The sequence below is a fragment of the Muntiacus reevesi genome, chromosome 3 (genome assembly GCF_963930625.1).
Source record: "Muntiacus reevesi chromosome 3, mMunRee1.1, whole genome shotgun sequence".
NCBI classification, from domain to species: domain Eukaryota; kingdom Metazoa; phylum Chordata; class Mammalia; order Artiodactyla; family Cervidae; genus Muntiacus; species Muntiacus reevesi.
Genome location: NC_089251.1, coordinates 30,747,928 through 30,764,903, shown reverse-complemented (window position 1 = coordinate 30,764,903; position 16,976 = coordinate 30,747,928). Strand labels below are relative to the sequence as shown.

At 38.3% G+C, this 16,976-nt stretch overlaps 1 protein-coding gene across 7 annotated transcripts in view; it reads right to left on the bottom strand.

Annotated features, from left to right (window-relative positions):
• NCOA1 (nuclear receptor coactivator 1) overlaps positions 1 to 16,976 on the bottom strand; it is a 204,355-nt gene that overhangs the window by 117,284 nt on the left and 70,095 nt on the right. For 5 of the 7 annotated variants that reach the window (XM_065928668.1, XM_065928672.1, XM_065928669.1 and 2 more), the window contains exon 3: positions 5,375 to 5,429. The exons of the other annotated variants lie outside the window; for them this stretch is intronic. The gene's annotated coding sequence lies outside the window, so the exon portion shown is untranslated. The remainder of the gene's footprint in view (positions 1 to 5,374; positions 5,430 to 16,976) is intronic. 7 annotated transcript variants of the gene reach the window in all.

Here is a 16,976-nt window from a genome sequence, read left to right as displayed (position 1 = left end):
AGTCTTATTTCAGTAATTCAAATTCTATGCATATCATAAAAACTGCAATAAATGCAATCCAAAGAAGAGATTTACTGTGGGAGTAATAACAGTAAGAGGCAATGAGGTTTGGAGAAGAGAAATTAGATGGGGCTTAAGAAGCAGGCACAAGAAGAAATACCATCATTTAAAGAAGCTCCTATCTGGAAAGAAAGCAAGAGAAGATAGGCTCAAGCACAATGACAACAGTAGGAATATTTGGCTCTGGACCAAGAAATATCCCAATTAATGCCACTTGGGACTAGGGGCAAATCAAACTCATGAAAACAAAGGCACATACAGTGTAATGACAAAATAAAGAATGACCAAAAGGAAATAACAGATAATCTCAATGCTACCTCAAGAAGTGACCAGTATTTTCATTAATTTTTGACACTGACAGATTAAAGTAGAGAATGGGAATTGAGAGGGGAAAAAAGGTAAATTATACAACTGATGATGCTACAGTTGCAGGTCATATACAAATGATTAACCATATATAATAAGCAGATAAAAGCTGTGTGTAAGTTACAAGATATCCAAATTAACAAAGTCTTATTTAAAATATGTAGTACCTTTCAGTCATCACTAAGCCTCCAACTTGTGGGGTTTTCCATTTGCCCTATTACCCCCACTATGTAAAGCATTTCAAATCTTATATGTAAGAGCTTAAATCTGATACCTGCCATAAATTCTTCCCAGACAATAGTCTTAAATACCCTCTCACTTTGAAACTCTACAGTTTTCATTGTCTTTGTTACAATACATACTAACTATACATATGTGATGGTTAGAGATGATTAACCAGTAATTTCATGTCTGATATCTTCAAATATTAAACTTCACACTATAAAGTTTATAATAAAAGTATGCTGATTTCACCAAGTAGAATAAAATTCCTTAATAAGAAAGTACTATATTTTATGCCTCAGAGTAAAATATTAGAATATTATAGTACAGTATATTGTAACTTTTATCCTATTGAATACCCCTTGAGACTTATCTACATATCATTCATCATATTCTACCTGTCCACTTTCTGTATTTCCACATCACTGTCAAAATTAACAACATTATTCTCATGGCACCAGACTGCCAATTCAGACAAAATTAGTGTATCTCTCTTAAATGTGTCTCCAACATTAAATCACAAAGTTCTGTCAATTCTCTCATCAGTTGCTAAGAGATCTGGGGATTCTCTATATACAAATCTTTGCCAAGGTTCTCACATAATGTACATGGGCTTATAAACAACTTTAGTCCGTTATACACACAGAACAGTACCTTAAGAAATGTTTTTTATTTACTTACTTTCCTCCTAATTATTCCTCACAGTTTTTTGTAATTGCCCAGCTAAAAAATATAAAATGTATATTCAAGGCTCCCCTTTGGTTTGCCCCCATCTTTTCTTCTCTCAGCTTCTCATAAGGCTTTAATATTCTACTTACTGGGATTATCCTCCAACTCTATATATATGCATAGCCATACACTTTCTTCAAAATTTGATCAAAATTTCTATTCTTTAAGAATACTTGCCTTCAACCCCATTCTGATCATTGTTTCTTGAAAATTTTCTATTATGTATTATGTTATACTTGTTCATATGCTTTGTTTTCCCATGCTGCACTGACATAAAAATTCTATTATACAAATATATTCCTAGCCACAATCATGGATGTTTCTTTTTAATTTTAACTTGATATTTCTTACATTAATTTCAATTTTTATAGCTAATTTATGAAAATACTAAGGAATCTTTTTCCCCCACTAAAATTAATTACTTACGTGGTACCTATATGGTTAATTTTACGTGTCAACTTGGCTAAGCCACAGTGTCCAGATATACAAACACCAGTCTAGATGTCGCTGTGAAGGGTTTGTTTGTGTGGGTTTTTTTCCATGACATTAACATTTAAATCAGGAGACTCTGAATAAAGCAAATGACCCTCTGTAACATGGGTAGTTCCTCAATCAATTTATTCATTTAAAAACATATACTGTCTGCTGCTTGCTATCATACATTCTGAAGATACAAAGTTGATCTAGCTTCCTCTCCTCAAGGACTTGGAAATTGGGGCAGTCTAGTTGAAGAAACAAATAATTAAAATAATGTAACAAATATTATAAGGTTATGAGCTCAAGATACTATTCATGGGAGCACAGGAAAGGGACTCATATATTAACTGAAGTTCCTGCATCAACTGAATCTTAACTGCCTATTAATGAAAATATCATTCATCATAGAGTCACCCTTGGAAACCAATTATATACCTTAAAAATACGGAAATAAAGTAAAAACATTTTAAAAGAACAGAATGTGAAAACAAGCACAATATAAATACTACATTGTTACTATTCCTTTGGAGTGATTACTTTGTAAGAACTGGCTAACGAATCTTAAAAGAGTAAGATTTAGAATGTTGAAGAATCTTGATCTCCAGTTTAAAAGGCCAAACTGATTAACTCGAATTGGAAAGACACACAAATCTCACAGTTCATAAATCTCAAGCATACTATGTAAAATAAACATTGTAAAATGGGATTAGTCTTTCAATCTTTGAAATGCATATTAAATCATAAAATCCTTATTTTGAAAGCACCTTAAGTATACATGAAGAGTGACTGAAATTTAAGTTCATTTAAGGATACTTCCAATGAATTTGCCGCACACTTGCCATACACTTTTTCCCACACTTACAGCTATGCTACAATATATTACCAAGTAATATAAAAATTCAGGATCTATGTTCACAATGTAAAATATGACCACTAAATTTAAACATTAAAAAAATTAACTTAAGAATAATAGCTAAATCTTTATCAGACAGTGTAAAATGGTAAACGAAACAAAATCTTTTTTCTCCCCCTGCGTTGGTCTTATATTTAAACAAGGAGATCTCCTTAATTACCAGTAGTCTGAGAATTTATATTTCACAACTCTATCAGATTGGTGTTCTAGTGACCATTATATAAAATGGCTGCCAATGTTATTGTACAATATTTTTTTCTTTGAGTTAGTAATTAGAAAGGAAAGCATCTTCCAACATTAATTAAACTGGTGGTATCATTAAATGAACACAATCTCATATTTTATCACAAGTATTCTTTATCAACTAGTTAAACCTATATTCCCACAGTGAGCACATAATAAACATCTGTTAAATGAATGAACAAAATGTTCACAGGCCTGAGATTTCTTGGTCTGACGTCTCACGATCTTGCTCCTATATTTTCATACGAACACTGGTTTTTTAATGAAGACTCAGAGATTTTCCTTTGGGACTTTAGGGGCCCTCTGTATATAGCTCCTCTAAGAAACTACATAAAGAGTAGTTTATGCTAATGTTTCATGAAACAACCGGAGCAAATTGTGAGAGAGCTCATATTGCACCTATAAAAGGTTGGTATTCAAATATCTTGCTGCCAAGATGAAAGTTCAATAACCTTTCTGCATAGGCTGGAAGGTTAAAAAAAGCCCTAAGAAATCTATCAGGATGTAACAAGAGCCCTAGGGGAACCCACGTTAATTAAACAAGGATTTAACTACAATATCTTTGAGTAAGCCACTTAACTTCTAGGAGCTTCCATTTCCTCACCTATGAAAAATCGCCAAGATTCTACAGAAAGCAAAGCAAATTTACCTTCACTATTCCTTTGGAAGGCAAGAAGCTTCTAGAAGCCTTAATAAAAAATGCTTTTTGACTTTGGGTGATAGATAGCTTTGAGACTTCAATAAAAAGACAGACACTTTACCTCAAAATAATTTTCACAAGGACAAAACTTTGTATATAGTATCAGAAAGTTTAATGACCCTCTGAAGTGGTCCAAGGAACACGTTATAAATTTCTGTTGTGTAAATTTATACAGAATTCAATAAACTGGGGACATGTTAATAAGCTTGGAGGGGGAAAAAAGCACTTTGTACCTAAATCTTTTGGTTTTTTTTTAAACAAATGAAATTTACTTTAAATTTCAAGTAATAGCAAAGAGGAATCAACTACTTCTATGACTATCAAGAGAAACCTGGTTTTGAAGGACTGAAAACTACTAGCTTAGATAATTAAGCTATGCTAGTAAGTGAAGAGTTCCAGATTAACTGACACCCAAAACCATTATGATTATATCTCAATCTCAATTCTAATGAACCAACTATAATAAAAATATTTACTTAGGAATTCCAAATTTAAACATAGTTGTTCCTTTTGATTTTTTATTTGGACAATCCATTTGGAGATAGGCCTTCACAATGGCTTAAATTTCTGAAAGATTAAATAGCAATCAAGTATTTTGAGCTTAATGGTTTCATCACATCCTAATTTAGAATTAAAATAGGTTAAGTCTATTAAGCTGCAACTTAAATTTGCTCATTATTTTACATTGCTAAGAAAAAAAATTAACTTTTCCAATGTAAAAAGAAAGAAAGTAGAGGGGCCTGACTTAGCACACAGAGGGAAAAAAGAAACAATTATACAATTCTGTAGAGATTAATTAAATACATGCATCTAATACTGGTGTTAAGGTTTTACAAATCATCTTCAGAATAAGCCAAAAGGATACTAATATCTGCTCTGACAGCAGAGGTTCCAATGTAGAGTTTTGTGTGTGTGTGCATGCTGCTGTTAGGATTTCTCCTGTCTAAAATGGGTCCCTGGGGAACTAGCAAGGAGAAATTCTATTATTATTTTCTGATGCAATAAAGGGAGAGGCCTTTCTAGTACTGAATTTAAGGAAAATACGTAATGACTCTGCCCCAGTTGTTATGGCAATATCCCTATCAGGAATATAAAAGTAAAATGGCTACAATTTCTGGCATATTCCTTTTTTGTATTTTTAGTTAAACAGTATTTAATTTTCTTAAGGAAGATTTTTTCATTAGATCATGAAGTCATAAATTAAACTGTTTTATTATAAATTACAGTTTGTACAATTCACAAAAGAAAAATATTTAAACTCAATTACATACTCCACTTATAGCAACAGGGATTCTTGCTTCTACAATGTTTTACTTACAAATTACTGAGGAATTAACTGTGTTTACTCGAATAACTTGCATATTTCCCAACAAATATCTGGAACTTAATTTATAGTCATCCTTACAAGCCTAACTTATCTTCTAGAGTCTTCTGTTTATCAAAAATTGGTACACTTACTAAAAATGATAACCAGTAGCAAAGTTAAATTAGAATCTAGATTTAGCACTTCTCTCCTCTTTGGTTGTTTCTTTAGATTTCTAAAAAGATTTCTTAGAGCTGCAGATATATGGGTGAGGGTAGTCTTCATATGTAAATGCCTCTATGCAAGACAGCAGGAAATTAGTCAAAAAATCAGAGCTTTATTCCCAGGATTTGCAACTAACCTGCTTTTGTGACATCAGATACAGGAAAACTTCTTGGGAACTCGGTTTCTGGAGTCTGTAAAATAAGGATATTGGAGCAGATGATCTCCAAGTTCATTTCCAATTAAAATATGTTAAGTTTACATTTATGGAAGTGTAGGAAACAGAATTAGAGTTAAGTCCATTTGAGACTACAGACACGGCTGTGTGTGTAGGAACAGAAGATGGCAAAGAAATGTCAAAAACAAAATACAAAGATCACATTTAATGTTTCCTCTCACAAGTTAGGTTTGGGCTTATGACTGAAAATGGCCAGAGAGCCCACCACTTTTATCCAAATCTTCAGCATCGTCCCTTCAAGATGCCACTATTCTAATGTCCACAGGAGTGCAGCCTATGAGTGTGTTTCCTCTCAATATAACCCTTCCCATACCTGGTCCAAGAACTGATTCAGTTCATCTCGATCAGGGGTTAGCAGATTTTTCTGTAAAAGGCCAGACAGCAAATACATCAGGTTTTACAGGCTATCCAGTCTCTGTACAGGATTCTGTACTCAATTCTGCCTTCAACATGCAGAAGCAATCACAGACTACACAAAACTGAATGGGCATGGTAGCTATGTTCTAATAAAACTTTACTGAAAACAGACTGTAGGCAGGATCTGGCCCACAGACTGTAGTCTGCCAACTCCTGGTCTAGATCACACAAAGAAACAAGATGGTATAAATCAGTTATTCTAAATTTTTCAGAGTCCTTTCACAGTCTAGAGTAAGAAACAGCATAATACAGTAGAAACTACTAATGCAGATACTTCGTGTGTATGTGTAACTCAGTTGTGTTTGACTCTTTGCAATCCCATGGACTGTAGCCTGCCAGGCTCCTCTTCCATGAGACTGCCAGGTAAGAATACTGGAATTGGTTGCCATTTCCTCAGTTCAGTTCCTACTCCAGGGGATCTTCCCAGTTCAGGGACTGAACCCATGTCTCTTGGGTCTCCAGCACTGGCAAGTGGATTCTTTACTACTGCACCACCTGGGAAGCTTCAGATGTACACACTAGATGCTTAATAAATATAGATTTCCTTTCTCTTCTCAACACCACCATCCCTCAAAATTTACTTCTAGAAATCACGTATTCTGGCCCTCTCACAAGAGGTGGACCTTGGTCCTGACAAATATGCTCCTGGTACTCCTATACCACTGGAGAAGGGATAGACTACCCACTTCAATATTCTTGAGCTTTCCTTGTGGGTGAGCTGGTAAAGAATCCGCTCCGCAGTGCAGGAGACCTGGGTTTTATCTCTGGGTTGGGAAGATCCCCTGGAGAAGGGAAAGGCTACCCACTCCAGTATTCTGGCCCAGAGAATTCCATGGACTGTGTAGTCCATGGGGTGGCAAAAAGTCGGACACAACTGAGAGACTTTCACTTCACCAATGTACCAAGATATTGGTACTCCTTCACTCCTCCCCTTACCCACCCTGTTAAATCCAAAGCTGCAACTTCATAACCTTACCCATCTGGGCCTCAAATGTCAGTATTACTTCACTCACTACTGGCCCTGGGGAGGTGTAAAGAAATAGAGGAGAGAAGAGGGTAGAGAGGGAGGAGATTTAGGTGGAGGGCAGGTGAGTGGTAGCATTACCTCCCTTTCCTGACTCTAAAAAGGAGCCAGGTGCTAGCCTATTGTTAATTTAAATGAAAATATGGTCTACTCTGGTGGGAATAAAGAACATTTCACTTTATGTGAAGTGCTCCCCATTGAAAGAACTCAGTTCCAACAGAAGGAAAAAACCACAGTCAGCTTTTTTCTTTTGCTTTTATCTAGATCACTCTACCTCCAGCTGTGAAACTGACTAATGTTTTCAAAGCTCCAAGGAGCTTACTAGTAACCATGGTTACTGCTTCAAAACAGTACAAAAAAAGTAGGAGGGGATAGCAATTTGAGGAGAAAAACAGTTTTCCTGATTTTCATCAAATGAAGCTAGGTAAAGTAACAAGAGATAGATAGACTGATGGCTGGACAACGGCCTCAAGACTGTTACTGAGGTGCTTAATCGCTTAGCCCCACAGACCGAGTCCTCAGTGGATCAATTTATCTTATCCAAGAGTGGTCCCCAAAAGCTAATTCAGTCCTTTACAATGAACAGTATCTTATAAACTCAACTAATATCCTTGCCAGGAAGTCAGTGAATTTGCTTTCCAGCAGAGCAGTTTACTTGGGAAAAACAAATTAAAAGCATAAGCTTCCTTAGAAGTATGTGATTTGAGACTAAGAAGGTCCCTATAGCTTTAATATAAAGCTGCCCAACTCATTCTTCTTAACCTCTGTTAGTCAAAAGGTTTTCCATCAAATGTTTCTCTTTTCAAACTTCTTAGCAACCTTCTCAAGTTAATTAATTCATACATATACAGTGTCTATCATGTTTCAGGCACTGTATAAGACAACTGGATACATCACAATAAAGATGCCTTTATGAAACTTACAATCTAACAGAGAAAAGAGACATTAAATACACAATTGTAAATTCTGTTAATGTGCTATGAAGGAAAAAATAAAACCTAAATGGTATTTACTGGGATATCAAGAAAAATATTCCAAATAGTAATAATGGGAGCCACCTTCACTGAGCCTTCACCAAGTGCCAGGCAGTGTGCATTCTTAAGTTAATATGCTTTGTCTCATACATGTTTCAGAATGATCTATAAGAAAGGTAGAATTATTCTTGTTGTGCAGAGGAAGAAGCTGATGCCTGGGAGATCGGGTCACTTGCCTACATATACCTAATTTCTGATTCCCTTTTCTTACCCATAATCACACATCTTTCCTACCACATATCCAAATATCAATATAAACTATTAAATTTTACTCAAGAGTTCTCACCTCTTGTTCCATCTCTACAAATAACTGACCCTGGGCTTAAATCAAGTCATTTCACCTTTTGGTCATTTCCCAAAATGAGACAGAATTAGATGATACTAAGGTTTTCCTAGCTTTTGAACTCCACAGTTTTATGATTACATAAATTTTTTCCATATCAGTAGTTATACCTATCATATTTTATGGATCATACGGTATAATTTAGGCAAGTATCTAAATATGAACAATTCATTAGTTAATCATTCCACAAATAATCACTGGTCACCTCTGTTCCAGGTACTCTTCTAGGTGTTAGAAATACAGTAGTAGGCAAAACAGTTAAAAATCCCTGCCATGGTGGCACTTACAATTTAGTGAGAGGAGAGAGCTGATAAATAAAACAAGTAAATAATGTAGTCTGTTAGAATACAGTAAATATTATGGAGAAAAATAAATCAGGGAAGGAGTATAGGAAGTGCTAATTTCCCCAAGTCTCTTAGGAGCAGGAATTTGTTAGGCACTAAGGCAAATAAAGATAAGCACTACCTGAGTCCCTGCCCTTGACCTGATCCACCCAAGTAAATACAAATATGAGGAATTTTAGAAAAAACAAATAAACAAAGTACCATGGGAACACACAGGAAAGAGCCACAAAGCAGAAGCAACCGAGCTGCAAACTGGATTTTGCTTTCTTACACACACACAAAAACAGAAAGAAAAAAAATCATGTAAAAAAGAATATTAGCTCTATATTTTAAAATCATGTTTCAAATTTTTACAAAACCTTACTGATAAATGTTTTTTAAAGATAGGAAAAAATACAGACAGATTATTTTCCTGTTTGGGAAAACTATTATAAAGATACAAACTGATCCAAAAATTACAGGCTTAATATAAATCAAATAAAAACTAAAGTATGTTTTAGTATGTTTTAGAAATATAATCATATACCAGAATAAAAGGGTAAGAGTAAATGTATAAGGAAAAACAAGGAAATTTTTAAAAAGAAGAGTAATGAGGGTAGATATACCTTAATGATTAGGAAAACAGTTATATTTTCTCCCATTTGCATTTCCTTCTACTAACTTTTCTACTGTTCTACAAGTAGCAACCACTTCCTTGGAGAAGTTTAGATACATAAAAAAATAATATTTAACATTTGCCTTTTGAGTTAAAGAAAGGATTTTGTAGCAAGGTAAGTCTTGAAAGTCTGGTTTTCCCAAAGGAATATATTTTTTTTACACTAATGTTTTCTGACCAAGCTTGAAAGACTCAGAGTGCAGTTTCTTTCACTTTGGAGAGCAGATATCTCTTTTGCTCATGATAGCTAGAACGTAATGCCTACTACCTAGGGTAGAAGGAGGATAAAACCGAGAGACTGCAAATTAAAGCCTCAAATTCCTGATTCTGGGGCTTCCCTGGTGGCTCAGTGTAGAATCTACCTGCCAATGGAGGAGACATAGGTTCGATCCCAGGAAGACCTCACATGCTGCAGAGTAACTAAGTCCATGGGCCACAACTATTGAGCCTGTGCTCTTGAGCCCCAGAGCTGAAACTACTGAGCCCACGTGTCAGAACTACTAAAGCCCGCATGCCCTAGGGTCTGTGCGCCCCAAGACGAGAACCACTGCAATGAGAAGCCTGTGCACTGCAGCTAGAGAATAGCCCCCGACTCAAGGCAACTAGAGAAAGCCTTCACAGCAATGAAGATTCAGCACAGTCAAAAAAAAAAAAAAAAAAAAAAAAAAAAATCCTGATTCTGGCCAAAGGACTGTGGGATAAAGACATTAAAAGACTGAGACAGGAGAAGCAAGTGATCAGACCAGGACTTCCTTTACCCAGTCCATGTTGACGCTGCAAAAGAAAAAGAATGTCTGAAAGATTGAGGAAATCTGGGAGTTAGAATGGTTTCTGCTCTGCTTCTTATTGAGAAAGTGCAAAGTCACAGCCTTCCAGAAACATCTTGTGTACCCCCACTGCCCACCCCCACCAAGCCATTATCTCCCCTCATACACACCCTGGGCTCCCCAGGGGGCACTAGTGGTAAACAACCTGTCAGCACATGCAGGAGACACAAGAGAGCTTGATCCCTGGGTTGGGAAGATCCCCTGGAGAAGGAAATTGCAACCCTCTCCAGTATTCTTGCCTGGGAAATTCCGCAGTCAGAAGAGAATGAAGGCTATAGTCCAAGGGGGCCGGGGGAAGGGGCCAAAGAGTCGAACACAACTGAGCTACTGAGCACATACACACCCAGGACAAGCTGAAGAACGCCACACCAGAGCACATGCACAGAAGCCGGATCTGACAGAGGAAGGGTGTGAGACCTGCTCTGGGTCTCCTTTTTCTCCTATGTCCCATAAAAGGCTCTGGGAAATTCTTAAGTGCTCTAAACTAGTGCAGAAAGGTAACTTAAGATGCTGATTTTAAGTTTGCCGAAAGAGGTCCCTGTAACAGGGGCAAAGCGGCTCTACAACGGAGGCCTGGAAAAGAGACCACCTGGCTAGTGAGTCGATGGGAATCCCAAACCAGACCTCAGGTTATCCATGCTGCTGCTGCTGCTAAGTCACTTCAGTCGTATCCGACTCTGTGTGACCCCATAAACGGCAGTCCACCAGGCTCCCCCGTCCCTGGGATTCTCCAGGCAAGAACACTGGAGTGGGTTGCCATTTCCTTCTCTAATGCATGAAAGTGAAAAGTGAAAGTGAAGTCGCACAGTCGTGTCCGACTCTTAGCAACCCCATGGACCACAGCCTACCAGGCTCCTCCGTCCATGGGATTTTCCAGGCAAGAGTACTGGAGTGGGGTGCCATTGCCTTCTCCAGTTATCCATGACACCTGGGCAAATGGCAATAGATCCTGGGAACCAAGAGAACAGATCTAGAGTAACATTAGTTGTAAACTTCAGCTTCAGACATCTGAAGAATACTCTAGGACAGTGCTGGTAGCACCACAGTAGTCACAATTCCAGGAAATAGCCTGACCAGTTACCTTAAAGGAGAGACCAGTAAACCAGAGAAAACAGCACATGGACTTGATGGTTCTGGTACCCTACCATGACTACAAGGTCACACAAGCATCCATAAACCCAGATTTCATTGTGGGAAAGCGAGAGAAAAGAAATGATACCTGATTGACTAGTATTCAAACAGAGACTGAAATATCCAAAGAGATCAATTCAAATTACTAGATACGACTTAGTTTACCAGCTTGGAATAACACTGGCACTCTTCCTCCAGTTACCCAGTACCCAGGGTTCATCAAAAGGAAGACAGGACTTTTAGAAAAACAGAGAAGCTATATTTTCTTCATATACCCGAGTCAGTAGGAATAAGTTATGATCCTGCTACCGACTTTATGATGTTTGTTTTATGTAAGAATTCAAAAGAAACACTTCTTGGCATACTAGAAATCAACATCACTTTAAAAGTAACAATGGATTTCCAGTTCAAGATGGCAGACTGAGTATCCACTTCTCCTCAAACACCTCATGTCAAGCCACAGAATAACTAAGTGAAAAATCACCAAAGATAACCAATAAAAACTCTGATGATAAATGGTAAATGCTGACCACAGCATTTACTGTGAGTCTAAAGTCTTTGTCAGAGGACTTATAGTATGAACTTTGAGTTGGAGATAACAGCAGGTTAGGGACAATCTCAATAGACTGTGATGGAGGGAGACAACGCAGAACTAATCAGAACTCTCCCTGTAGATAAATCCCTTCCTTATAGCAGAGGCTTCCCTCATAGCTCAGTTGGTAAAGAATCCACCTACAAAGAATCCACAGGAGACCCTGGTTCAATTCCTGGGTTGGGAAGATCCCCTGGAGAAGGGATAGGCTACCCACTCCAGTATTCTTGGCTTCCCTTGTGGCTCAGCTGGTAAACAATTTTCCTGCAATGTGGGAGACCTGGGTTCAATCCCTGGGTTAGGAAGATGCCCTGGAGAAGGGAAAGGCTACCCACTCCAGTATTCTGACCTGGAGAACTCCATGGACTGTATAGGCCATGGGGTTGTAAAGAGTCGGACATGACTGAGCGACTTTCACTTTCACTTACAGCAGAAGTTTGTTAGCCTTGTCTTTGCAATTGCAGAAAAAAGAAAAAAGGAACTCTACATCCCATTTACCACAGCAAGTGGGAAATCAACTGGCAGAGTCATGTGGTCAGTGATAATATTCAGTGGAGAATACAATTTTCTGGAGAGGAAAACTGACTTTTATAGAATTACACCAGTTACTAAGATGTTACCAGCATCAGAATTATCTAAACTGTTTAAATGCTCCACCCAGACATACTGAATCAGATGTTTCGAGAATAAGGCTAGGAATCTGCATTTAAACTTGGTCCCCAAGTGACCGTTACAAGTACGGAAGTTGGACAAACACTTGTTTAGACCTTCATTTAAAAATACTATAAAGAAGAATAGCCAAGAACTGATGCTTTCAAACTGTGGTGCTGGTGAAGACTCTTGAGAGTACCCTGGACTGCAGGGAGACCTAACCGGTCAACCGCAAAGGAAATCAACCCTGAATATTCACTGGAAGGACTGATGCTGAAGCTGAAGCTCCAATACTTTGGCCACCTGATGTGAAGAGCAGACTCACTAGAAAAGACCCTGATGCTGGGAAAGACTGACGGCAGGAGAAGTGGGTGACAGAGGATAGGATGGTTGGATGACATCATCAACTCAATGGAGATGAGTTTGAGCAAACCCTGGGAGACAGTGACGGACAAGGAAACCTGGTGTCCTGCAGTCCTTGGTGTCGCAAAGAGTCAGACACGACTGAGCAACTGAACAAGAGCAAGCCAAGAATCATCAGCTACTTAATAAAAACTAAAAGAGGCACTAAGGTGAAAAAGCAAAGGCACAAAGACCCATAAAAAAGAAAGCAAGGCAACAAAAAGAAATAAAATGTTCTTTAACTGGTATCTTCAGAGAGATTCAGGACAATATATCCATAAAATAAGAAAACTGTCATAAAATGTAGTAACCAAGGAAAAAGAAAGAAAGTTTAGAAAATAAAAATTATTTTCAAAATGAAATATCTTGACTTTCAGTGAAGGCCAAGATGGAGTAAAAGCCCATTATAACTCTCCCGCTGATTACAATTAGTAAAAAACTCTGGAGAGAATCCTAAAAGCAGCTACCTGAGAACTCTGAAAAATAAACAATGGCAGGCAAACTGGGGAGGGAAGTCAAAACGTGAAGAACAATCAATCTGGCAGTGAGTTCATGCTATTTTAAAAATCCTTTCTTGTTTACCACTTTGACATGAGGGTGGGTCGAGTCCCAGAATTACACAGCAGGTGCACACAGCAACAACTGTAAAAGAAACCCCCTCTTTCTCACTGGAATAAAAGGGGCTTCTGCAAGCTGGGAAGTGTAAATGTTTGGGATGGGGAGTTCCCAGCTCCTTTTCTTTTTTTTCTCTGCTCACCTGCTCTGAAGTCAGTACAAGTCATAAAGCTGTACAAGTGAGGTAGGAAACCCAAGGGCCTAAGAGAAAACTGGCTCCAATCTCCTGAGAAACTAGAAAAAGGAGCCAGGGTGGCATGAAGAGTACTGCGGTTGGGGAAGGCAGCCTCATTTCTCCTTTTTACCCCCTTATTCCTTCAACCGAGGAGGGCTCCGGGGGGTGTGACTGTGCAACACTGAAGCGTGCCGGGCTGGGGGGGTGCGGGTGGCCACCACGACCGAGAGGAAGAAAACTCTGCGTTCTAGTGAGAAAGCCAGGGAAAGACTCCTGGGAGCCAGAGAACATAAGGAAAGTCCCCAAGAGTACAGAGACAGAAGATTCCACTAAGGTGCAGAAGTATAGATAATAAAGAGATACTAGTTTCTGCTCAAATCAAGACAAACATTTTTAAAAGTCTAGGAAGAGAAAACTTAAAAGTTACTTTAAATAATATAACATTAAAAGAGTATGATAAACACATAGCAATACAGAATAAGATCAAATGAACATTATACAGACAAATACATATATAAATATATGGGAATTTTTTATATGATAAAGGTAGACTTCAAACAGTGGGTAACCAAAGAAACATTCAATAAATGCTACCCAAATGAATTACCTAATTTAGAAGAAAAAAGTTAGATTTCTATATAGCATCATTAAAAAAATTCTGAAAGATTAAACAAAAAATATTTATGCATCTGATCAACAGGCACAAGAAAAGATGCTCAATACTGCTAATTATTAGAGAAACGCAAATTAAAGCTACAGTGAGGTATCACCTCACACCAGTCAGAATGGCCATCATCAAAACATCTACAAATAACAAATGCTGGAGAGGGTGTGGAGACAAGGGAAACTTCCTACACTATTGCTGAAAATATAAACTGGTGTAGCATCTATGGAGAAGAGTATAGAGGTTCTCTAAAGCACTAAAAGGGCTTCCCTCATAGCTCAGTTGGTAAAGAATCTGCCTGCAATGCAGCAGACTTGGGTTCAATTCCTGGGTTGGGAAGATCCCCTGGAGAAGGAAATGGCAACCCACTCCAGTATTCTTGCTTGGAGAATCCCATGGACAGAGGAGCCTGGTTGGCTACAGTCCCTGGGGTCGCAAGAGTCAGACACGACTGAGTGACTTTCACTACTACTACTAAAGAACTAAAAATAGAATTACCATAAGTTCAGTTCAGTTCAGTCACTCAGTCGTGTCCGACTCTCTGTGACCCCATGGACTGCAGCACGCCAGGCCTCTCTGTCCGTCACCAACTTCCAGAGCTTATTCAAACTCATGTCCACTGAGTTGGTGATGCATCTCATCTTCTGTTGTCCCCTTCTCATCCCACCTTCAATCTTTCCCAGCACCAGGGTCTTTTCAAATGAGTTGGTTCTTGCAACCAGGTGGCCAAAGTATTGGGAGTTTCAGCTTCAGCATCAGTCTTTCCAACGAATGTACAGGACTGATTTCCTTTAGGATGGACTGGTTGGATCTCCTTGCTGTCCAAGGGACTCTCAAGAGTCTTCTAAAACACCACAGCTCAAAAAATCAATTCTTCAGCACTCAGCTTTCTTTACACATCCATACATGACAACTCTCACATCCATACATGACTACCAGAAAAACCATAGCCTTGACTAGATGGACCTTTGTGGGCAAAGTAATGTCTCTGCTTTTTAATTATGCTGTCTAGATTGGTCATAACTTTCCTTCCAAGGAGTAAGTGTCTTTTAATTTCATGGCTGCAGTCATCATCTGCAGTGATTTTGGAGCTCAAAGAACTAGTCTGTCACTGTTTCCCCATCTATTTGCCATGAAGTGATGGGACCGGATGCAATGATCTTAGTTTTCTGAATGTTGAGTTTTAAGTCAACTTTTTCACTCTCCTATTTCACTTTCATCAACAGGCTTTTTAGTTCTTCTTCGCTTTCTGTCATAAGTGTGGTATCATCTGCATATCTGACATTATTGATATTTCTCCCCGAAATCTTAATTCCAGCTTGTGCTTCATCCAGCCCAGCATTTCTCATGCACTCTGCATATAAGTTAAATAAGCAGGGTGACGATATACAACTTTGACATACTACTTTCCCAATATGGAACCAGTCTGTTGTTCCACGTCCAGTTCTAACTCTTGCTTCTTGACCTGCATACAGATTTCTCAGGAGGCAGGTCAGGTGATCTGGTATTCCCATCTCTTTCAGAATTTTCCACAATTTGTTGCGATCCACACAGTCAAATGCTTCGGCATAGTCAGTAAAGCAGAAATAGATATTTTTCTGGAACTCTCTTGCTTTTTTGATGATCCAACAGATGTTGGCAATTTGATCTCTGGTTCCTCTGCCTTTTCTAAATCCAGCTTGAACAACTGGAAGTTCATGGTTCACGTACTGTTGAAGCCTGGCTTGGAGAATTTTGAGCATTACTTTGATAGCATATGAGATGAGTGCAATTGTGCGGCAGTTTGAACATTCTTTAGCATTGCCTTTCTTTGGGACTGGAATGAAAACTGACCTTTTCCAGTCCAATGCACTAAACAGCAATATTGCATAGGAACCTGGAATGTTAGGTTCATGAATCAAGGCAAACTGGAAGTGGTCAAACAGGAGATGGCAAGTGTGAACATTGACATTTTAGGAATCAATGAACTAAAATGGACTGGAATGGGTGAATTTAACTCAGATTACCATTATATCTACTACTGTGGGCAAGAATCCCTTAGAAGAAATGGAGTAGCCCTCATAGTCAACAAAACTGTCTGAAATGCAGTACTTGGATGCAATCTCAAAAACGACAGAATGATCTCTGTTTGTTTCCAAGGCAAACCATTCAATATCACAGTAACTCAAGTCTATGCCCTGACCAGTAATGCTGAAGAAGCTGAAGTTGAACAGTTCTATAAAAACCTACAAGACCTTCTAGAACTAACAACCAAAAAAGATGCCCTTTTCATTATAGGGGACTGAAATGCAAAAGTAGGAAGTCAAGAAATACCTGGAGTAACAGGCAAATTTGGCCTTCGAGTACAGAATGAATGCCCTTAGCAGGGCAAAGGCTAATAGAGTTTTGCCAAGAGAACATAATGGTCATAGCAAACACCCTCTTCCAACAACACAAGAGAAGACACTACACATGGACATCACCCGATGGTCAATACCGAAATCAGATTGATTATATTCTTTGCAGCCAAAGATGGAGAAGCTCTATACAGTCAGCAAAAACAATACCGGGAGCTGACTGTGGCTCGGATCATGAACTCCTTATTGCCAAATTCAGACTTAAATTGAAGAAAGCAGGGAAAACCACTAGA